The sequence below is a fragment of the Arachis hypogaea genome, chromosome 2 (genome assembly GCF_003086295.3).
Source record: "Arachis hypogaea cultivar Tifrunner chromosome 2, arahy.Tifrunner.gnm2.J5K5, whole genome shotgun sequence".
NCBI classification, from domain to species: domain Eukaryota; kingdom Viridiplantae; phylum Streptophyta; class Magnoliopsida; order Fabales; family Fabaceae; genus Arachis; species Arachis hypogaea.
Window position 1 is genome coordinate 11032329 of NC_092037.1, and position 18636 is coordinate 11050964.

Genomic DNA, 18636 nt, shown 5'->3' on the forward strand with positions numbered 1-18636 from the left:
TATAATAATTAATTAATAGTATAAAACTTATTACATATTTATTAATTTATATTTGTTTTTTAAAGACTATTTACATGATAAACATAAAAGATAACTATTTTTATTAAGGTATAAAATTATTTTATATTAATATGAAAATTAAATTCTTAAATTAAAGAGGAAAGTGCAAATCAACAACATGGGACAGGCCACAAATCAAATGTCAAACTTAATATTATAATCTTTGAAGACCAAATCTCATGCAGACCAAAGACGCCAACAAAGTGAGAGAGAAGAGGCTTTCACGTTTGCTCCCTTCAATCACGGGCTTCCACGTGGATCCCTCCAATTCGTGGACCCTATGCTGACATGGACAAAGGGAGTGAAAAGAGAACAAGAAAAACTGTACCAGAAAAAAAAAACACGCACACTAACTTGCACATATAAATACCATCAGCAAAACACAAAAGCGAAATAGGTTGAAGAAAAAGAAAATAAAGAGGCCGTCCCCGCAACAATTTTAATTTTTTTTTTCCAAAAAATTCTCCATTTTCCTTTTTTACTTTATTTTTCTTCTTCTTCTTCTTCCTATTTTCTTTTTTCTTTTTTTCCAATTTAATTATTTTCTCTCTCAACAAACGAACAAACATCAGTACCTCTCACAAAAGAAAAAAAAGAAAAAAAAAACACCGTTTCGTTTTTAGCTCTCTTCTTCTCTTCTCCCTCCGCTTTCTAGGGCTGCGAAACATTTTCCGAGAAATTAGAGGAAGCTAGATTGATCGAAGACCTCAACGACGACGACGACGAAGAAGAAAGAAACCAGAAAAAAATTTAAAATGATAGTAAAAAATTAGGGAAGAGAAGAACGAACAAAGAAAAAGAAAGAAAAAAAAACGCCGCGAAGAACTTTCAATTTTTTCACGAATCTGGAGGTATTTCGAATCGCAATCTGGTGGTGGTGGTGGCGGATCTCGGTTGGCGCTGAACCTTCCCTGCCATTTTTATTTTTTGAATCGGCACGGTTGAACGCATTCGGAGCTGTAATAATCGCAGATTTTCTTCCTTTTTTCATGTTGTTGTTGTGGATCTGTTGAAATTAACTGTGTTGTTGATGTGTTTGAAGGATCGAGAGGTAGGAGAACGATGAAATGGGGGACGTTGCTTAAGGACTTCAGAGAGAAGGTTGGCTTCACTCAATCGCCGCCCTCTGTTTCTTCTTCTTCAGCTTCAGCTTCAGCTTCCGCTTCTTTTCCTTCTGCTTCTTCCCCTACATCTCTTCCTTCGTCTTCTCCTAACCACAATGCCTTCTCAGCTTCGCAAATCTCTCCTCTCTCTCCTTCCAGGTTTGTTCCGCATCAACATTCTTCTTTTAGCACTATTTTACTTAATGTAAATCTTTGAATAATTAGTTAAGGAATGCTTTGTTTTAGTCAGGCTAGAGGATTGATACTTCACTTCTTATTTTATTTTATTTTTTTGTGTGTTAAATATAGTTTTTGGCTAAATCTCTCTCAGTGTGAAGTTTGATTAAAATGCATTTGATTATGAGCTATTTTGAGTTGAAAATAAGTATGATTCTGATGTGCTAGTAGTTGGTTGGTTGAGTTTAAGCAATGGAAATTGTATTCTGTTGTTTGAGTGGGAGGATTTGAGCTTGGCTATTACATTGGCTTCGAGTTTTGCTTGTGAAGAATGGAAGGGAAAGGAGAGAGACGTGTGGATTTACCTTTCCTCGAAAACTTTATTCAGACAGTTTACTTCTGTAATTGGTATTTTGTGGGAAGTATGATGGGTTATCAGATTATTTCCAAGATCCTTTATTAACTTTGCTTTCTATTTTCTGCCATTGACTTGAGTTGTCAATTCTAAGCTGTAAGAAGTTTTGTTAGCTTAGTTTAAGCCAAAGGGTTATTGCTGGGTAGAGAAAGCAGAGTCTCGTTTGTTCTTAAAACCATGGCAGTTATCTTTGTGTGCATGTGTGCGTGTGTGTATGTCTCTTGAATAATTTAGATTTCCGCGAGATTGCTAGTGTTTGTTTTACTATTAGTTTTTGATTTGTCAACATGGTTACTAAAATTGTTATCTTGTAGGGAAGTACATACAGTACAACTAATTTCATTTCCTTGGCTGATTTTCACTAAATACTATAAATAGTAGTGTTCTAGTTTGTGATGATGCATGGTGCAAATGGCATCGTATTAAATTTCAGTAATAGAAAGTTGGAAACTTAACTGCGTGATAGTTCATCAGTAGCTCAATTAGAGAATCAATTTTTTAAATTGCAATCACATAGGCTGATCTGCACATTTAGCTGTTTATGACATTTAGCTCCGAGCCACCAGATGCTCATATTTATCAATAGAAAGTTTAAAATTAGCCAATGGTTATATAAATGAAAGCACATTTACAGTTAGTTTTGCACATCCATTCATTAATCATTGTCACATGGGAGCATATTTTGGAACATGTCTCATGTTGGTTTATTGTTGAGTCTAAGTTTAAAGAATAAGATATGAACTCGTGTTCTTTCATTTAGTGCCTCTAATTTCAAATTCTTGTAATTGATGTATAATATTTGGTGAGAACTGATTCTCAAGCTTTTTATTTTTTATTTTCAATTTTAAATTATTACATCACATGCTTCACTTTTAATGTTACATATGATTATGACCTTTTCTAGCTTTAAATCAGGGATAAACATGAACTGGAATTGGACTTCAAGAGATTTTGGGAAGAGTTTCGGTCATCCAGCTCTGAGAAGGTTCTTTCTCTTTATTGCTTCTTAGGTTTCTGGTGGTCTCATTCATATTTGACCTTGAATTGTTCATTATGGTAAATTATCAGTTGCTTATGCTTTGTCATTTGCTTGCAGGAAAAGGAAGCGTCCTTGATTTTGAGTATAGATGCCTTTTGTAAATTAGTAAAGCAGCATGCTAATGTAGCTCAGTTAGTTACCATGTAAAGACACTATTTCTCCTTATCTTCATTCCATACTTATTCATGGATGCCTTACTTTATATGCAACATTTTTGGTGTGATTAAGCATTAGGGCAAATGTTTTGTACTCCAGTAATCGCATTCCTTGTTTTGTAAATACAATTGTCTGTTGGAAATTGCAACATATTGCTTCATTTATTTACTATCCAGTTTGTGTGGTGCAGTAAATGCTTCTTATATGCTTGACTTTTCTTTTCCAAGTGCTTTGTATTGATAAGGATTGCTGAAGGCAAAAATGCCAATACTTAAATTTGCTGTAACTTACAATGATGGCAATTAATGAACTTTTAACTGGTGGTTGATATATGTGTGGTCCAAGAGAGTAAAAATATCATACAGACATGTATGGTTTTTTTGGTCGAAAAATCGTCTCTTATAACCACAAGCAGGTCTAGAGATGTCATTGTCATAAAATAATCATATGGTTTATATAGTTATAGTTATTCTTTCTGAAGATTTTTGGAAAAAAAAGGTGGATTGGTGTTTCCTTCCTGAAGATTTACTGTTCCGAAAGATAAAATGTTATACATGTTGCTGGTGGGATTTTGTTAAGTGATTTTTTATTACATTGATGGCAAACAGGTTAGTTGAGACACACATATTCTCTTTCGTTGTTGGAAGAGCATTTGTAACAGATATAGAAAAGTTAAAAATAAGCAGCAAATCAAGATCACTGGATGTTGCTCAAGTTTTGAACTTCTTCTCTGAAGGCAAAAAGGTATCTCTTGAACATTTCTCTCTCGAAATTGCCCTTTTTTAAAGCTGTACATCCTTTTGTGAATTTACAGTGATACCATTCTTTGCAGGATGACATCAGTCCAGGAGCAAATTTATTAGCTTCAGTTGAAATCCTTGTGTCTGGAGTATGCTTCTCGAAAGATTTTGTGAAAGATTTTGTGTTTCCATCGTTGTAAATTCCTTGATTCTTCATAAGCATTAAGTGGAGTTTTTGTGTGTGCATTTTTCTGCAGCCTATTGACAAACAATCTCTACTTGATTCTGGGATATTTTGCTGTCTCATTCATGTTCTAAATGCCCTTCTAAATCCTGATGTAACCAGTCAACGAGCAAATACTGCTATTGATGATGAAGAGCAGTTGGTATTGCAAAAAGATCATAATGGTGATATTGGGGAAGGGCGCCGACTTGAGGTTCCTTTCTCTCCGTACTATGTATATTTTATGCGTGTTTTTGTGTTTCAATGCACCAGTGGGTGGCATCTAATCATGTTTTAAAGATTTGAATTTTTCTTGTGTGTGACAAACTTAGGCCTAGCAGCCTTTGTTAATTTGAAAATATTGAACAATGATTTGGGCACTAAATTCTAATGGCAATTGTAGCACAAGGCATAATCACTGTATTGCAGTAGTTCGTATAGCAGTTCCTTTCCGTATCCATAGAGCATTGAGCATAAAATACTCGAATTGGTTATCAGTTTATAACTGGAATTTTCCAATTCCTATATTTGCATTTTAAACTAGTTTGCTTTATGTAGGTAGAGGCTAGTGTTGTGCATATCATGAAAGCCCTGGCAAGCCATCCATCAGCTGCACAAAGTTTGATTGAGGATGAGTCACTTGAGTTACTTTTTCAAATGGTTGCCAAGGGATCTTTGATTGTTTTCTCTCGTTATAAGGAAGGACTTGTTCCACTGCACAGTATACAACTTCATAGACATGCCATGCAGGTACGTGAAATGCATGCTTCTATGGTCAAAATAGTGACAAATGATGTAAATACTGTTTATGTGAGTAGTTTGAGCTGGTTTTCTGCATCTGATGATTGATTGCCTCACAGTTTTGGTGCTTTTATAATTTTAGATACTTGGTCTACTTTTGGGCAATGACAATGGAAGTACGGCCAAATACATCCGCAAGCATCATCTGGTATGTTGTTAGTTTGATTCCTTTTTCTCCCTACTCTATTGTCAAATAACTTGTGTCACTAGATAGATATGATACCTTTTGTTGTATGTTGTAGTTATGTATATATTTTTTCAGCTGTTAAACTTTACTGTACAAGCCAGTGGTCACCAGCAATAGCCTAGATTATTGATTGAGCCTCCAACGTTGGAAACTTATTTTCTTACTATTGGAAATTGGCACAAGGGGTGGATTGATGTAGCTGTCGTATTTGAATATTGTGAGAAAAGATCTCCTCGTTTCTTCCCCTTGTCATTTTATGCCAAGTGAATAGAAAAACAAAGCATTCACAGCTTCTCATATGATAATCATATTGTGGACCTTGAGCTGCGTAATTACCTATACATGAAATATAATGCATGTTTCATAAAGGAAACATTGTCCATTCTGTATTAGAAAGGCAGATCTGTTATTTAAAGGAAAAAATATTCACAACAGGCTCTTCTGAACATAGCTTAAGGGAAGTACCTGGGAGAAACCATCAGAACACAATGCAGGAGTTACTAACGTCTAATTTTTTGTTTAGGTGGATATGCTAATATATTATAAACAAGTTCCATGAAGTTGGATTTCTTGTGTTGTTAATTTGATTTTGTTGATCTGTTTGGATATTCTTCAAAGAAAAGACAAGGCAATGGGCCGATTTACTCAAGATATTATCTGTGTACTATTCAATTGACCCATTTAAAACTCATGTAAATTGCAAGCATCTCTTCAGCAACCAATACTATATATTTCATTATTTCTACATTCTTTGTAACCATACCCATGAAATTACTATATATCAGTGCTGAAATTTTCCTGTGCTTAACTTACTACAGTTCCAAACATCTTAGGAAGTTGCTGTACACAGTAAAACTATAATGAGCTCAAATAATTTAACATCTTGATAAAATATACATGTACAGTATCATTATAAACTATCATGTATTTGTACCTTTGTTGCTTGCCACTGGCTATATTGTATAATGCTGAGGTCGTTAGTGTTTGCACCTTTTAAGCAGTACAATCGTAGGATATTGTACTGATTATGATTTATTACCTCAAGTATTCATTTTGTTTTGTTGAAATTTATCTTATGTGATATATCTTTTTGTCATGCAGATAAAGGTTCTTTTATTGGCTGTGAAAGATTTTGATCCCGATTGCGGTGATGCCGCCTATACTGTAGGGATTGTCGACTTGTTACTTAAGTGTGTGGAATTGTCGCATAGAACTGGTAATTTCCTAATCAATTCTTCCGAGTTACCAAAACCAAAGAGGAAGTACGAGTTTCTGATAGACGGCATAATCATTGACTGCACATATTACTTCACTGCTAGAAAAAATTGACAGCATTATTGTCCCCATCTACTGTTTGGGTAGTTTTGATTTGTTATATTTATTTTACAGATGCCGGCAGTGTCAGACTTCGTGAGGATATACATAATGCGCATGGATATCAATTCCTTGTTCAATTTGCTCTCACTCTGTCCAACTTGAAAAAAAACCAGGGCTTTCAGTCTATTCATTCCAACACATCTGATGAACAGGATGGTGCTACAGATGGTTCCCAAGATTGCAGAAGAGAAAATTTCGATGACTCCATTCAATATCTTTCACCCACATTATCTAGATTGCTAGATGTTCTTGTTAGTCTAGCCCAAACCGGGCCAATTGAGTCTCCACATTCTGGAGGAAAGGGTTCTAAGAACAAGGGTGGGCCTCATAACAGAAGTCGCACATCATCGATGGATTGGCTTGGTGATGATTTATGGGAGAAAGACATTGATAAAATTAAGGACCTGGAAGCAGTCCAGATGTTACAAGATATTCTACTCAAAGCAAGTAGCCGGGAGTTGCAGGCTGAAGTATTAAATAGACTGTTCAAAATTTTTCAGGACATATAGAAAACTATAAATTGTGTCAGCAATTGCGAACTGTTCCACTTTTAATTTTAAACATGGCTGGTTTTCCTTCATCTTTGCAAGAGATAATTTTGAAAATTCTCGAGTATGCTGTGACTGTTGTCAATTGTGTTCCTGAGCAAGAGTTACTTTCACTTTGCTGCTTGTTGCAGCAGCCAATAACATCAGACTTGAAGCATACAATACTCTCTTTCTTTGTAAAACTCTTATCCTTTGATCAACAGTACAAGAAAGTTCTGCGTGAAGTTGGTGTTTTGGAAGTTATGTTAGATGATTTGAAGCAACACAGGCATTGGGGTCTGGATGCACAGAATGTTAACCTCCATCCGTTGGAGAGAAAAAATAGCTCGACCAGCTTCAAGAAACATCTGGACAAAAAGGATGCTATTATTTCTTCACCTAGGCTTTCGGAACCTGGTACCGGGAAGTCCCCTATTTTTGATGCTGATGCTACAATTGCTATTGCCTGGGACTGCATGGTATCTTTATTGAAGAAAGCCGAGACTAATCAAGCTTCGTTTCGCGCAGCTAATGGTGTGACTACCATCCTGCCTTTCCTGGCTTCTGATGTACATCGCCCTGGGGTCCTCAGGATATTGACATGTCTTATAATTGAAGATAGTTCTCAGGTTGGTTTAATTCCACAATTTCTTTTTTCTTGTGATGCATCCTGCCTATTAGATTTCTTAGTGCTGTTTTCTTTCCTCTTTACGTGAATCATCATGATGATCGTCTGATTATAATGTCTATTGTCAGGCTCATCCTGAAGAATTAGGTGTTTTGGTTGAAATTTTGAAAAGTGGAATGGTGACTAGTGCTTTGGGGTTGCAATATCGGCTCTCCCTTGACGCAACATGTGATACTATGGGTGCACTATGGCGGGTATTGGGAGTTAATAGCTCTGCACAGAAGGTGTTCGGTGAAGCCACAGGCTTTTCCCTTTTGCTTACCACACTACATGGATTCCAGAATGAAAGTGGGGACGTGGACCAATCTTTATTGAGTGTTTACATTAAAGTATTTACATATTTGATGCGTCTTGTAATTGCTGGAGTTTCGGACAACGTTGTTAATCGAATGAAGTTGCATGCCATTATATCTTCACAGACTTTCTTTGATCTTCTTTGCGAGTCTGGCTTACTCTGTGTTGAGCATGAAAAGCAAGTCATCCAGTTGATGCTAGAACTTGCCCTTGAAATAGTGATTCCACCTTTCTTAGCATCAGAAGGTTCAACTAAATCAAATGCCACCATAGATGAGTCATCTCGTAATCTTTTATTGACCGCGTCAGGTCCAATTAATCCTGAAAAAGAGAGAGTTTACAATGCTGGTGCTGTTAGAGTTCTGCTCCGTTCTTTATTGCATTTTACTCCTATGGTTCAATTAAAACTTTTAGACTTAATCGAAAAGTTGGCTCGAGCTGGCCCCTTCAATCAGGAAAACCTAACCTCTGTAGGTATGTACTACACCTTTTTGTTTTTGTTTTTTGTTTTCCCATCTCTCTTGACAAGCTCACGCACTTTTGTCCCCCTCCCCCCCCTCTCTCTTATCTATAGGTTGTGTGGAACTTTTGCTGGAGACTATCACCCCTTTTCTTCTGGGTTCATCTTCATTGCTTTCTTTTGCATTGAAAATTGTTGAAGTCCTTGGTTCTTATCGGTAGGGTTCATACTCTTTTTTTTGTTATTGACTGAAAGTGATTGTGTTCCATTTAATGTGCGCCTTAGTTTAAATTTGAATAACTAAATGTTTCTGTTGATTAGGCTATCTGCATCTGAACTTCGTACGCTCATCAGATATGTTCTGCAAATGAAGCTGAAAAATACAGGTCATATAATTGTTGAAATGATGGAAAGGTTAATTTTGATGGAAGATATGTCCTCAGAAACACTCTCTCTGGCACCTTATGTGGAGATGGATATGAGCAAGGTTGGGCATGCTGCTATTCAGGTTTCATTGGGGGAAAGATCATGGCCTCCAGCTGCTGGTTATTCCTTCGTTTGTTGGTTTCAATTTCAAAATTTTTTGAAATCACAGTCAAAAGACAATGACCCATTGAAATCTACTGTTCCAAAGAAGCGGTCTGGCTCCGGTGGATTGCATGAGCGGAACTTTTTAAGGATCTTTTCTGTTGGGGGTACTGGCAATGAAAATGCAACCTATGCTGAACTTTATCTCCAGGAGGATGGTGTTCTGACTCTTTCCACTAGCAGCTCTTCCTTCTTATCATTTTCTGGTTTAGAACTTGAAGAAGGAAGGTGGCATCACCTTGCAGTCATTCACAGCAAACCAAATGCTCTTGCTGGGCTCTTCCAAGCAAGTGTTGCCTATGTTTATCTTAATGGGAAGCTAAGACACACTGGGAAGTTAGGATATTCACCGTCCCCTCCAGGTAAACCATTGCATGTCACTATTGGGACGTCAGCTGGGGTTGCTAGAGTAAGTGACTTGACGTGGAAAATGCGCTCTTGCTATCTATTTGAGGAGGTTCTCACTCCAGGCTGTATATGTTTTATGTATATACTTGGTAGAGGATATAGAGGGCTTTTTCAGGACACAGATCTTCTGCAATTTGTGCCTAACCAGGCCTGTGGTGGTGGTAGCATGGCCATATTAGATTCGTTAGATGCTGATGTTGCCTTGGCTGCTACCGGTCAAAGACTTGATACTTCCAACAAACAGGGAGATCTAAAGGCAGATGGGAGTGGAATTGTCTGGGATTTGGACAGACTTGGGAACCTTTCCTTACAGCTTTCAGGAAAGAAACTTATTTTTGCATTTGATGGAACTTCTACAGAGTTCAATCGATTGTCAGCTAGCTTTTCAATGCTCAATCTGGTTGATCCTATGTCAGCAGCTGCTTCTCCCATTGGAGGTGTGTGACTAAACTTGGAAAGTTTTGGATTTCATTTTCTTTCACCTATTTGAGGTGCTGTTCCAGTCTGAGTCTTCTTATGGTCATTTTTTATGGTTGCAGGTATTCCACGCTTTGGACGTCTCTTTGGAGATATTTATGTTTGTAAACAAGGTCTAATTGGAGAGACTATCCGTCCAATTGGTGGGATGGAGCTTGTCCTTGCCCTTGTAGATGCTGCAAAAACTAGGGATATGTTGCATATGGCCCTTACTTTGCTTGCTTTTGTGCTTCATCAAAACCCTCAGAATCTCAAGGACATGCAAACATATAGGGGTTATCATCTACTTGCTCTTTTTCTGCATCGCAGAATGGCATTATTTGACATGCAATCTCTTGAGATCTTCTTTCAGATAGCTGCTTGTGAGGCGTCCTTTTCCGAACCAAAGAAGTTGGAAGCCACTCAGACCATTTTGTCTCCTGGATCTGTGCAGGATACCAGTCTTGAGGATCATTATTTGTCAAAGTTTCATGATGATAATTCTTCAGTTGGATCTCATGGAGACATGGATGATTTTTCTGTGCCAAAGGATACATTTAGCCACCTTTCAGAGCTGGAGAATACTTATACTGCTGCTGAAACTTCTAATTGCATTGTTTTGTCCAATGCGGACATGGTCGAACATGTCTTGTTGGATTGGACACTATGGGTAACAGCCCCAGTTTCAATACAAATTTCTTTACTTGGATTTCTTGAAAATTTAGTGTCCATGCACTGGTACAGAAATCATAATCTTACAATTTTGCGTCGAATTAATCTTGTCCAACATTTACTAGTGACTTTGCAAAGGGGTGATGTTGAAGTTCCTGTCCTAGAAAAACTGGTTGTATTGCTTGGTGTCATTTTGGAAGATGGGTTTCTATCTTCTGAGCTTGAAAATGTGGTTAGATTTGTGATCATGACATTTGATCCACCAGGATTGGTTCCACAAAGTCCAATAATGAGGGAGTCAATGGGGAAGCATGTAATTGTTAGAAATATGTTACTAGAGATGCTTATTGATCTTCAAGTCACTATAAAATCTGAAGAGTTGCTTGAGCAGTGGCATAAACTTGTTTCGTCTAAGCTAATTACATATTTTCTTGATGAAGCAGTTCATCCCACAAGTATGAGATGGGTGATGACTCTACTTGGCGTGTGTCTTACTTCCTCTCCAACATTTGCACTTAAATTTCGCACAAGTGGAGGTTATCAGGGTTTGATTCGGGTTCTCTCGAGTTTCTATGATTCCCCAGATATTTATTATATTTTGTTCTGTTTGATATTTGGCAAGCCAGTTTATCCTCGATTACCAGAGGTTCGCATGGTGGATTTTCATGCCCTTATGCCAAGTGATGGAAGTTATACGGAACTGAAGTTTGTTGAATTGTTGGAATCTGTGATTGCTATGGCTAAAACTGCTTTTGATCGAGTAAGCATGCAGTCAATGATTGCACACCAAACTGGTAATCTTTCACAGGTTGGTGCAAGCCTTGTGGCTGAGCTTGTAGAGGGAAATTCTGACATTGCTGGTGAGCTTCAGGGGGAAGCTCTGATGCACAAGACTTATGCTGCCCGCCTAATGGGTGGAGAGGCATCAGCTCCTGCTGCTGCAACTTCGGTTATTAGATTTATGGTTGATCTGGCTAAGATGTGTCCCCCGTTTACTGCAGTTTGTAGACGAGCAGAATTTCTTGAAAGCTGTATTGACCTGTACTTTTCCTCTGTGAGGTTTGTTTTGAGATGAATTTATCTTTTTAGTATAGTTATCCTAAATTTTCTACCTATAATCATAGGGTGACTTTACATAACTTTATTGCATTTGGTCTTTCATAAACTGAAAGAGGTCAGCTTCTTCAAACTAATCCTTTTGTGCTTACAGGGCGGCACATGCTGTTAAAATGGCTAAAGAACTCTCTGCCATGACAGAAGAGAAAACCTTGAATGATTGTGATGATACGTCCAGTTCCCAAAATACGTTTTCTAGCTTGCCTCTGGATCAGGATCAGTCTGCCAAAACCTCCATCAGTGTTGGAAGCTTTCCACAAGGACAGGTAAGTACTAGCTCTGATGATATGGTAGCACCAGTGAACCCTATATCTGGAGGGAAGCCACAAAATGGTGTTACTGTATCGACATCAGAGTCAAATAAATCTGCCCATGAATGTGTCCAAACTGTTCAGAGCTTGGATGGTGATGTTGCTGATCAAGGTTCTGCAACTTCCAGTGCAAATGAATTTAGCTTTCAGGGTATCAAAGGCAATTCGGATATCCTCCCTCCAACTGAATCCCAGAGTTCGGCATCTTTTGCTGTACCAGATTCTCCTGTTTTTTCAGAAAAGTCCAGTTCTAGAGTTCCTGTTGCACCTTCATCACCTGTTGCTGCATTGACATCTTGGCTGGGTAGTGTAACGACAAGCACTAATGAAGCTAAATCTCCTTTGACAGCCACACCTTCTTTTGATTCTTCCATGTCTGCTTGGGAGTTTGATTCACCTTCAGACCTGAAGTCTGGTTCTCAAGGTTCATCTGCCACAAATGCTTACTTCATTGTAACCTCAAAGCTTCTTTTGGATATAGATGATTCTGGATATGGAGGTGGTCCATGTTCTGCAGGAGCTACTGCTGTGTTAGATTTCATTGCAGAAGTTCTTGCTGATTTTGTGACCGAGCAGGTGAAAGCATCACAGGTCATTGAGAACATCTTGGAAAGTGTTCCGCTCTATGTTGATAATGAATCAGTGTTAGTTTTCCAGGGTCTGTGCCTTAGTAGATTTATAAATTTCCTTGAAAGGCGGCTGTTGCGTGATGATGAAGAGGATGAGAAAAAATTGGACAAGATCCGCTGGTCCTCAAATTTGGATGCTTTGTGCTGGATGATAGTCGATCGTGTATACATGGGGGGTTTTCCTCAGCCGTCAGGGGTTTTGAAAACTCTTGAGTTCTTGTTGTCAATGTTGCAATTGGCAAACAAAGATGGTAGAATTGAAGAAGCTGCTCCTGGTGGAAAGAGGCTCTTATCAATTTCAAGAGGAAGTAAGCAACTTGAGGCTTATATTCATTCAATTCTTAAGAACACTAACCGAATGATATTATATTGCTTCCTCCCATCATTTTTAGTGAGTATAGGGGAAGATGATCTTCTTTCACGGTTGGGTTTGCTCACTGAACCTAAAAAAAGATTGTCCTCAACTTCCTCTCAAGTTGATTCTGGAATTGATATATGCACAGTCTTGCAATTATTGGTTGCTCATAGAAGAATTATATTCTGTCCCAGCAATACTGACACAGATCTTAATTGCTGTTTATCTGTGAATTTGATATCGCTTCTCTGTGATAAAAGGCAAAATGTACAGAATATTGCCATTGATGTGTTCAAGTATCTTCTGGTACATAGGAGGGCTGCATTAGAAGACCTACTTGTTTCCAAACCTCATCAAGGGCAGCAGCTGGATGTTCTTCATGGTGGTTTTGATAGATTATTGACCAGAAGTTTACCTGAGTTTTTTGAGTGGTATCAAACTACTGAACAGATGGTGAATAAAGTATTGGAACAGTGTGCTGGCATTATGTGGGTGCAGTATATATCTGGATCAGCAAAGTTTCCTGGAGTAAGAATCAAAGCTATGGAAGGTCGTCGAAAAAGGGAAATGGGAAGAAAGGCTCGCGAAGCTGCAAAATTGGATTTAAGACACTGGGAGCAGGTGAATGAGCGAAGATATGCATTGGATTCAGTTCGTGATACAATGTCCACAGAGTTGAGAGTCGTTAGGCAAGATAAGTATGGATGGATTCTCCATGCAGAGAGTGAGTGGCAATGCCATCTGCAGCAACTTGTGCATGAACGAGGGATATTCCCACTGAACAAATCCTCCTTGACAGAAGAGCCAGAATGGCAGCTTTGCCCCATCGAAGGTCCATATCGAATGCGGAAGAAACTTGAGCGCAGCACGTTGAAAATTGATACCATCCAGAGTGTCCTTGATGGGAAGTTTGAATTGGAGGGATCAGAGTTGTCTAAAGTAAAATTTGAAAATGGTCCTGGTGGTGCATCAGATTCAAAACCTTATTTTCAACTTTTGGCTGATGGTGGGAGACAAAGTGATCCTGATGGTGAGCTGTTTGAAGAACCGTTTTCTGATAATTTGGATAGTCTCAAAGATGCAGTTTCTGATAAGAATGAGTGGAATGATGACAAGGGCAGTAGCATAAATGAAGCAAGCCTCCATTCTGCACTTGAACTTGGTGCTAAGTCTAGTACAATGTCGGTCCCAATAGAAGAAAGCACGCAAGGAAGATCTGACATGGGATCTGCATGGCAATCGTCTTCCATGAAACTTGATGATGTCAAGGTTTCTGATGATAAATCTGATAAAGAACTGAAGGATAATGGGGAATACCTAATCAGACCTTTCCTGGAACCATTTGAAAAAATACGATTCAAATATAATTGTGAACGGGTTGTAGGTCTTGACAAGCATGATGGTATATTCTTGATAGGTGAACTCTGTTTGTATGTAATTGAAAACTTCTATATTGATGATTCTGGTTGCTTCTGTGAGAAGGAATGTGAAGATGAACTGTCGGTCATTGATCAGGCTTTGGGTGTCAAGAAAGATGTCACTGGTAGTGCAGATTTCCAATCCAAATCAACATCATCATGGACGACAGCAGTTAAGTCATTAGTTGGGGGAAGGGCATGGGCATATAGTGGTGGTGCATGGGGAAAGGAGAAAGTACATAGCACTGGAAATTTACCTCACCCTTGGCGCATGTGGAAGCTTGACAGTGTTCATGAGATTCTGAAGCGTGATTACCAGCTTCGTCCTGTTGCTATAGAAATATTTAGCATGGATGGATGTAATGATCTCTTGGTTTTCCACAAAAAGGAAAGAGAAGAAGTCTTTAAAAATCTCGTTGCCATGAATCTTCCTCGGAATAGCATGTAAGTTTTGATCCCATCAGCTTTGGTTGAATGCTTTTATGCTTTTACATTCTTGTTGATGAGTCATCCATAAAACAGTTGAGAACTTCAAATATATACAATAACTCAATACTGTTCTTTAGATGCTTTAATGTTTTTTTGCCATGCATCTTTATTCTTAGTTAATTCGGTTCTCATGCGCTTTCTTTTATGTGCGTGTTATTTTATTTACTGCTTTTTGTTGTCACTGATCATGATATTCTGCATTGTATCAGGCTGGACACAACTATTTCAGGATCATCAAAACAAGAAAGCAATGAGGGTAGCCGACTTTTTAAGATAATGGCAAAATCATTTTCGAAAAGGTGGCAAAATGGTGAAATAAGCAATTTTCAGTACCTCATGCATCTTAACACCTTGGCAGGACGCGGATATAGTGATCTTACCCAGTACCCAGTCTTTCCATGGGTTCTTGCAGATTATGAGAGTGAAAATCTTGATTTATCCAATCCTAGCACATTTCGCAGGCTTGATAAACCAATGGGCTGTCAGACACCTGAAGGTGAAGAAGAATTTAGAAAAAGGTTGGTTTCTACGGGTGCTGTCATGGTATTCTCCTGTTTCTCTATTGCGTTGGTTATATATGATTGTGTTGTTTGCAGTCATTGATATGGGATTGTTTTCTTAGTTCATAGAGGTATGCAGACAAAATGTATATCTGTGGAGATGCAGAACAATTTTTGCGTTTGTGGGAAATTACATTTATTCCTGCTTTTAATGTTATAGTAATGATAATATGGAAGGAGATTTGTAACTGTTGCATTTGTTTCGGTAGATCCTCTTGTAACACATTGTCTTTTTTTGTTAGATACGAGAGCTGGGATGATCCGGAGGTCCCAAAGTTTCATTATGGATCTCATTATTCTAGTGCTGGAATTGTCCTATTCTATCTTCTCCGCCTGCCTCCATTCAGTGCAGAGAATCAAAAGCTTCAAGGTGGCCAGTTTGACCATGCTGATCGTCTTTTCAACAGTATAAGGGATACTTGGTTTAGTGCTGCTGGTAGAGGAAACACATCTGATGTGAAAGAGCTGATTCCAGAGTTTTTCTACATGCCAGAGTTCCTGGAGAATCGATTCAATCTTGACTTGGGAGAGAAACAGTCTGGAGAGAAGGTTGTCCTAATGCCAATATTTACTTAGTTATCCTATCCGTATCTATAGACTATAATCAAGAAAGCCAAAATTCAGGTGAAGTTACTGTGTTTAACAACTATTGTCTATCTTTCAGGTTGGGGATGTTATATTACCTCCATGGGCGAAAGGTAGTGCTAGAGAGTTCATCAATAAGCATAGGCAAGCTCTTGAATCTGACTATGTCTCAGAAAATTTGCATCACTGGATAGACCTCATTTTTGGATATAAGCAAAGAGGGAAGGTGGGTGTCTTATTGCATCTCTGTAGATATTTGCACCTCCATGTTGTCTGGCTCTTATATTTTCTGAAGCTTACTTTTTTACATTGTTAAATTTTCCCCTTTTTGTTGTCAAAGCTACTCTACAAACTATTGCCACTAATTAGATCCCTGCATTCATATTTATTGAAGGCTCTGGTTGTTTACTTGTGGGGATTCCTAATCATGGACTCCCATGACAAAAGAAGTCTCTTTGCTTCCTTTAGTTTTGTAGAGTTAGGAAACAGTTTTTTGATGTTTTAAAGTCTTCTATTTGCATTGGTGCTTGATTGTCATAATGTGCAATTTTACATCATTAACTGCATTTGAACTTTGTCATAATTGAAGTTTAGTTATTGATCACTACTATTTATCCCTTATTAATTAAATCATTAGCCAAAATTTGTAGAAATTGAATCCCATGCTATTAAAAATTTATTGGCAGTTGTAAAACTGACATTTCTTGATGACACGGCTAGTAAGTTCAAAATCAATGCCTAAATTTGATTTTTCCTCTTTTTTCTTTTGGTTGTTTCTTCTCTTCTGTTCCTAATTTGTATTTCCCCCTTGTACATTGGACAGGCTGCAGAGGATGCAGTCAATGTGTTCTATCATTATACCTATGAAGGGAGTGTGGACATAGATGCAGTTACAGATCCTGCAATGAAAGCATCTATTTTAGCACAAATTAATCATTTTGGGCAGACTCCGAAGCAACTATTCCTCAAGCCCCATGGGAAAAGGCGAACAGACAGAAAACTTCCTCCCCATCCCCTTAAACATTCCACTCACCTTGTTCCACATGAGATCCGCAAAAGTTCTTCACCTATCACTCAAATTGTTACTTTTAATGATAAAATTCTCATTGCAGGAACTAACAATTTGCTTAAACCAAGAACATATACCAAATATGTTGCTTGGGGTTTTCCTGATCGGAGCTTGAGATTTATGAGCTATGAACAAGACAGACTTCTTTCGACACACGAAAATTTGCATGGAGGTAATCAAATTCAGTGTGCTGGTGTTAGCCATGATGGTCAGATTCTGGTCACGGGGGCCGATGATGGGTTAGTTAATGTTTGGAGAGTTAGCGAGGTTGGGCCCCGTTTCGTGCGACGCTTGAAGTTGGAGAAGCCCCTTTGTGCACACACAGCTAGAATCACATGTCTTCAAGTTTGCCAGCCTTACATGCTGATTGTGAGTGGATCAGAAGATTGTACTGTTATTATTTGGGATCTCAGCTCCATGGCATTCATACGGCAGCTTCCCGAATTCCCAGCCTCCATCTCTGCAGTTTTTGTCAATGACTTGACGGGAGAGATTGTTGCAGCTGCTGGTATTCTTCTCTCTGTCTGGAGTATCAATGGTGATTGCCTGGCATTGATCAATACATCACAACTGCCATCTGATTCTATTCTCTCGGTGACAAGCAGTACATTTTCAGATTGGCTAGACACAAAGTGGTATGCAACAGGTCACCAGAGTGGAGCTGTCAAGGTGTGGCAAATGGTTCACTGCAGTGAACCCGAGAGCTCCCTTAAATCAGGTTCTTCTGGATTGGGAGCGTTAAACCTTGGTGGAAAAGAACCAGAATACAGGTTGATTCTACGGAAAGTGCATAAGTTCCATAAGCATCCAGTCACTGCCCTTCACCTTACAACCGACCTGAAACAATTATTGAGTGGAGATTCCGGCGGGCATTTGTTTTCCTGGACACTACCTGAAGAGAGTCTGCGAGGTTCACTGAATCAGGGGTGATATGGGTAAATGATTATAGTTGTCTTGACTTCTAAGCTTTTGGGGCCAGCCTTTGATCATTGAATCCTGACATAGGGTTGAGAGGGTAGAGTCGGTCCCAATTTGTCAAAAGATGGATTCGTGTTCATTATTCATGAAAGTTCCAATGAAGAATGCATGGCCTGATCGAAACAGCGCGAACAAGGTTGGCAGCGAACAGATGAGACCGCACAGCACATAGAAGAGGGCTAACACCGAGCCGTTGTTTCACTTGATTGGTGAAGTATCTGTAAAGAAAGATGGATGGGTATGTGGAAACAGGAGGAAGCAGAGTTGATCCCGGTGGGTATTCTTGTATTTTCGGTGGCTGGCAGAGCATATTTTGATTTTATTTTTTCTTTTTTTAGAGAAGTCCACAGTTTTATGTTAATTTGATGTAAATATGTGAAACAGCTTTGTAGTGTGTAATTAAGTTGTATAGTAAAAGGCGAGTCTGTGAAATGGAATGTGATTTTTGAAATGGTGATACTGTTGTGGAACTGCTGATGGCACGAGCGTAATCCATTCTCGGAAATTCTTTTTCCAAGTGACACTGGGGCATTTCTTTTAGTTAATGGTCCCCGTTAAAGTTAAAGGAAAACTTCAGAAAATTTCATGTCATTTTTGTATATTTTGTCTAAATATTTTCCATATTTTTGCTTTGAAAAAAAAGTCTTTGGCATGTTCGTTCAAGATTGAACATGGGACTCAACAATAAAATAAATCACTTGCAATTGTAATTTCCTGTATCGTCAACTTGTTCAGATGTTGAAATCGCTTTCTAC

At 38.4% G+C, this 18636-nt stretch overlaps 1 pseudogene; it reads left to right on the forward strand.

The window, feature by feature from the left end:
* The first annotated feature begins 402 nt into the window (after window positions 1–402).
* LOC112737350 (protein SPIRRIG-like) lies at window positions 403–18472 on the forward strand (annotated as a pseudogene).
* Window positions 18473–18636: the final 164 nt, after the last annotated feature.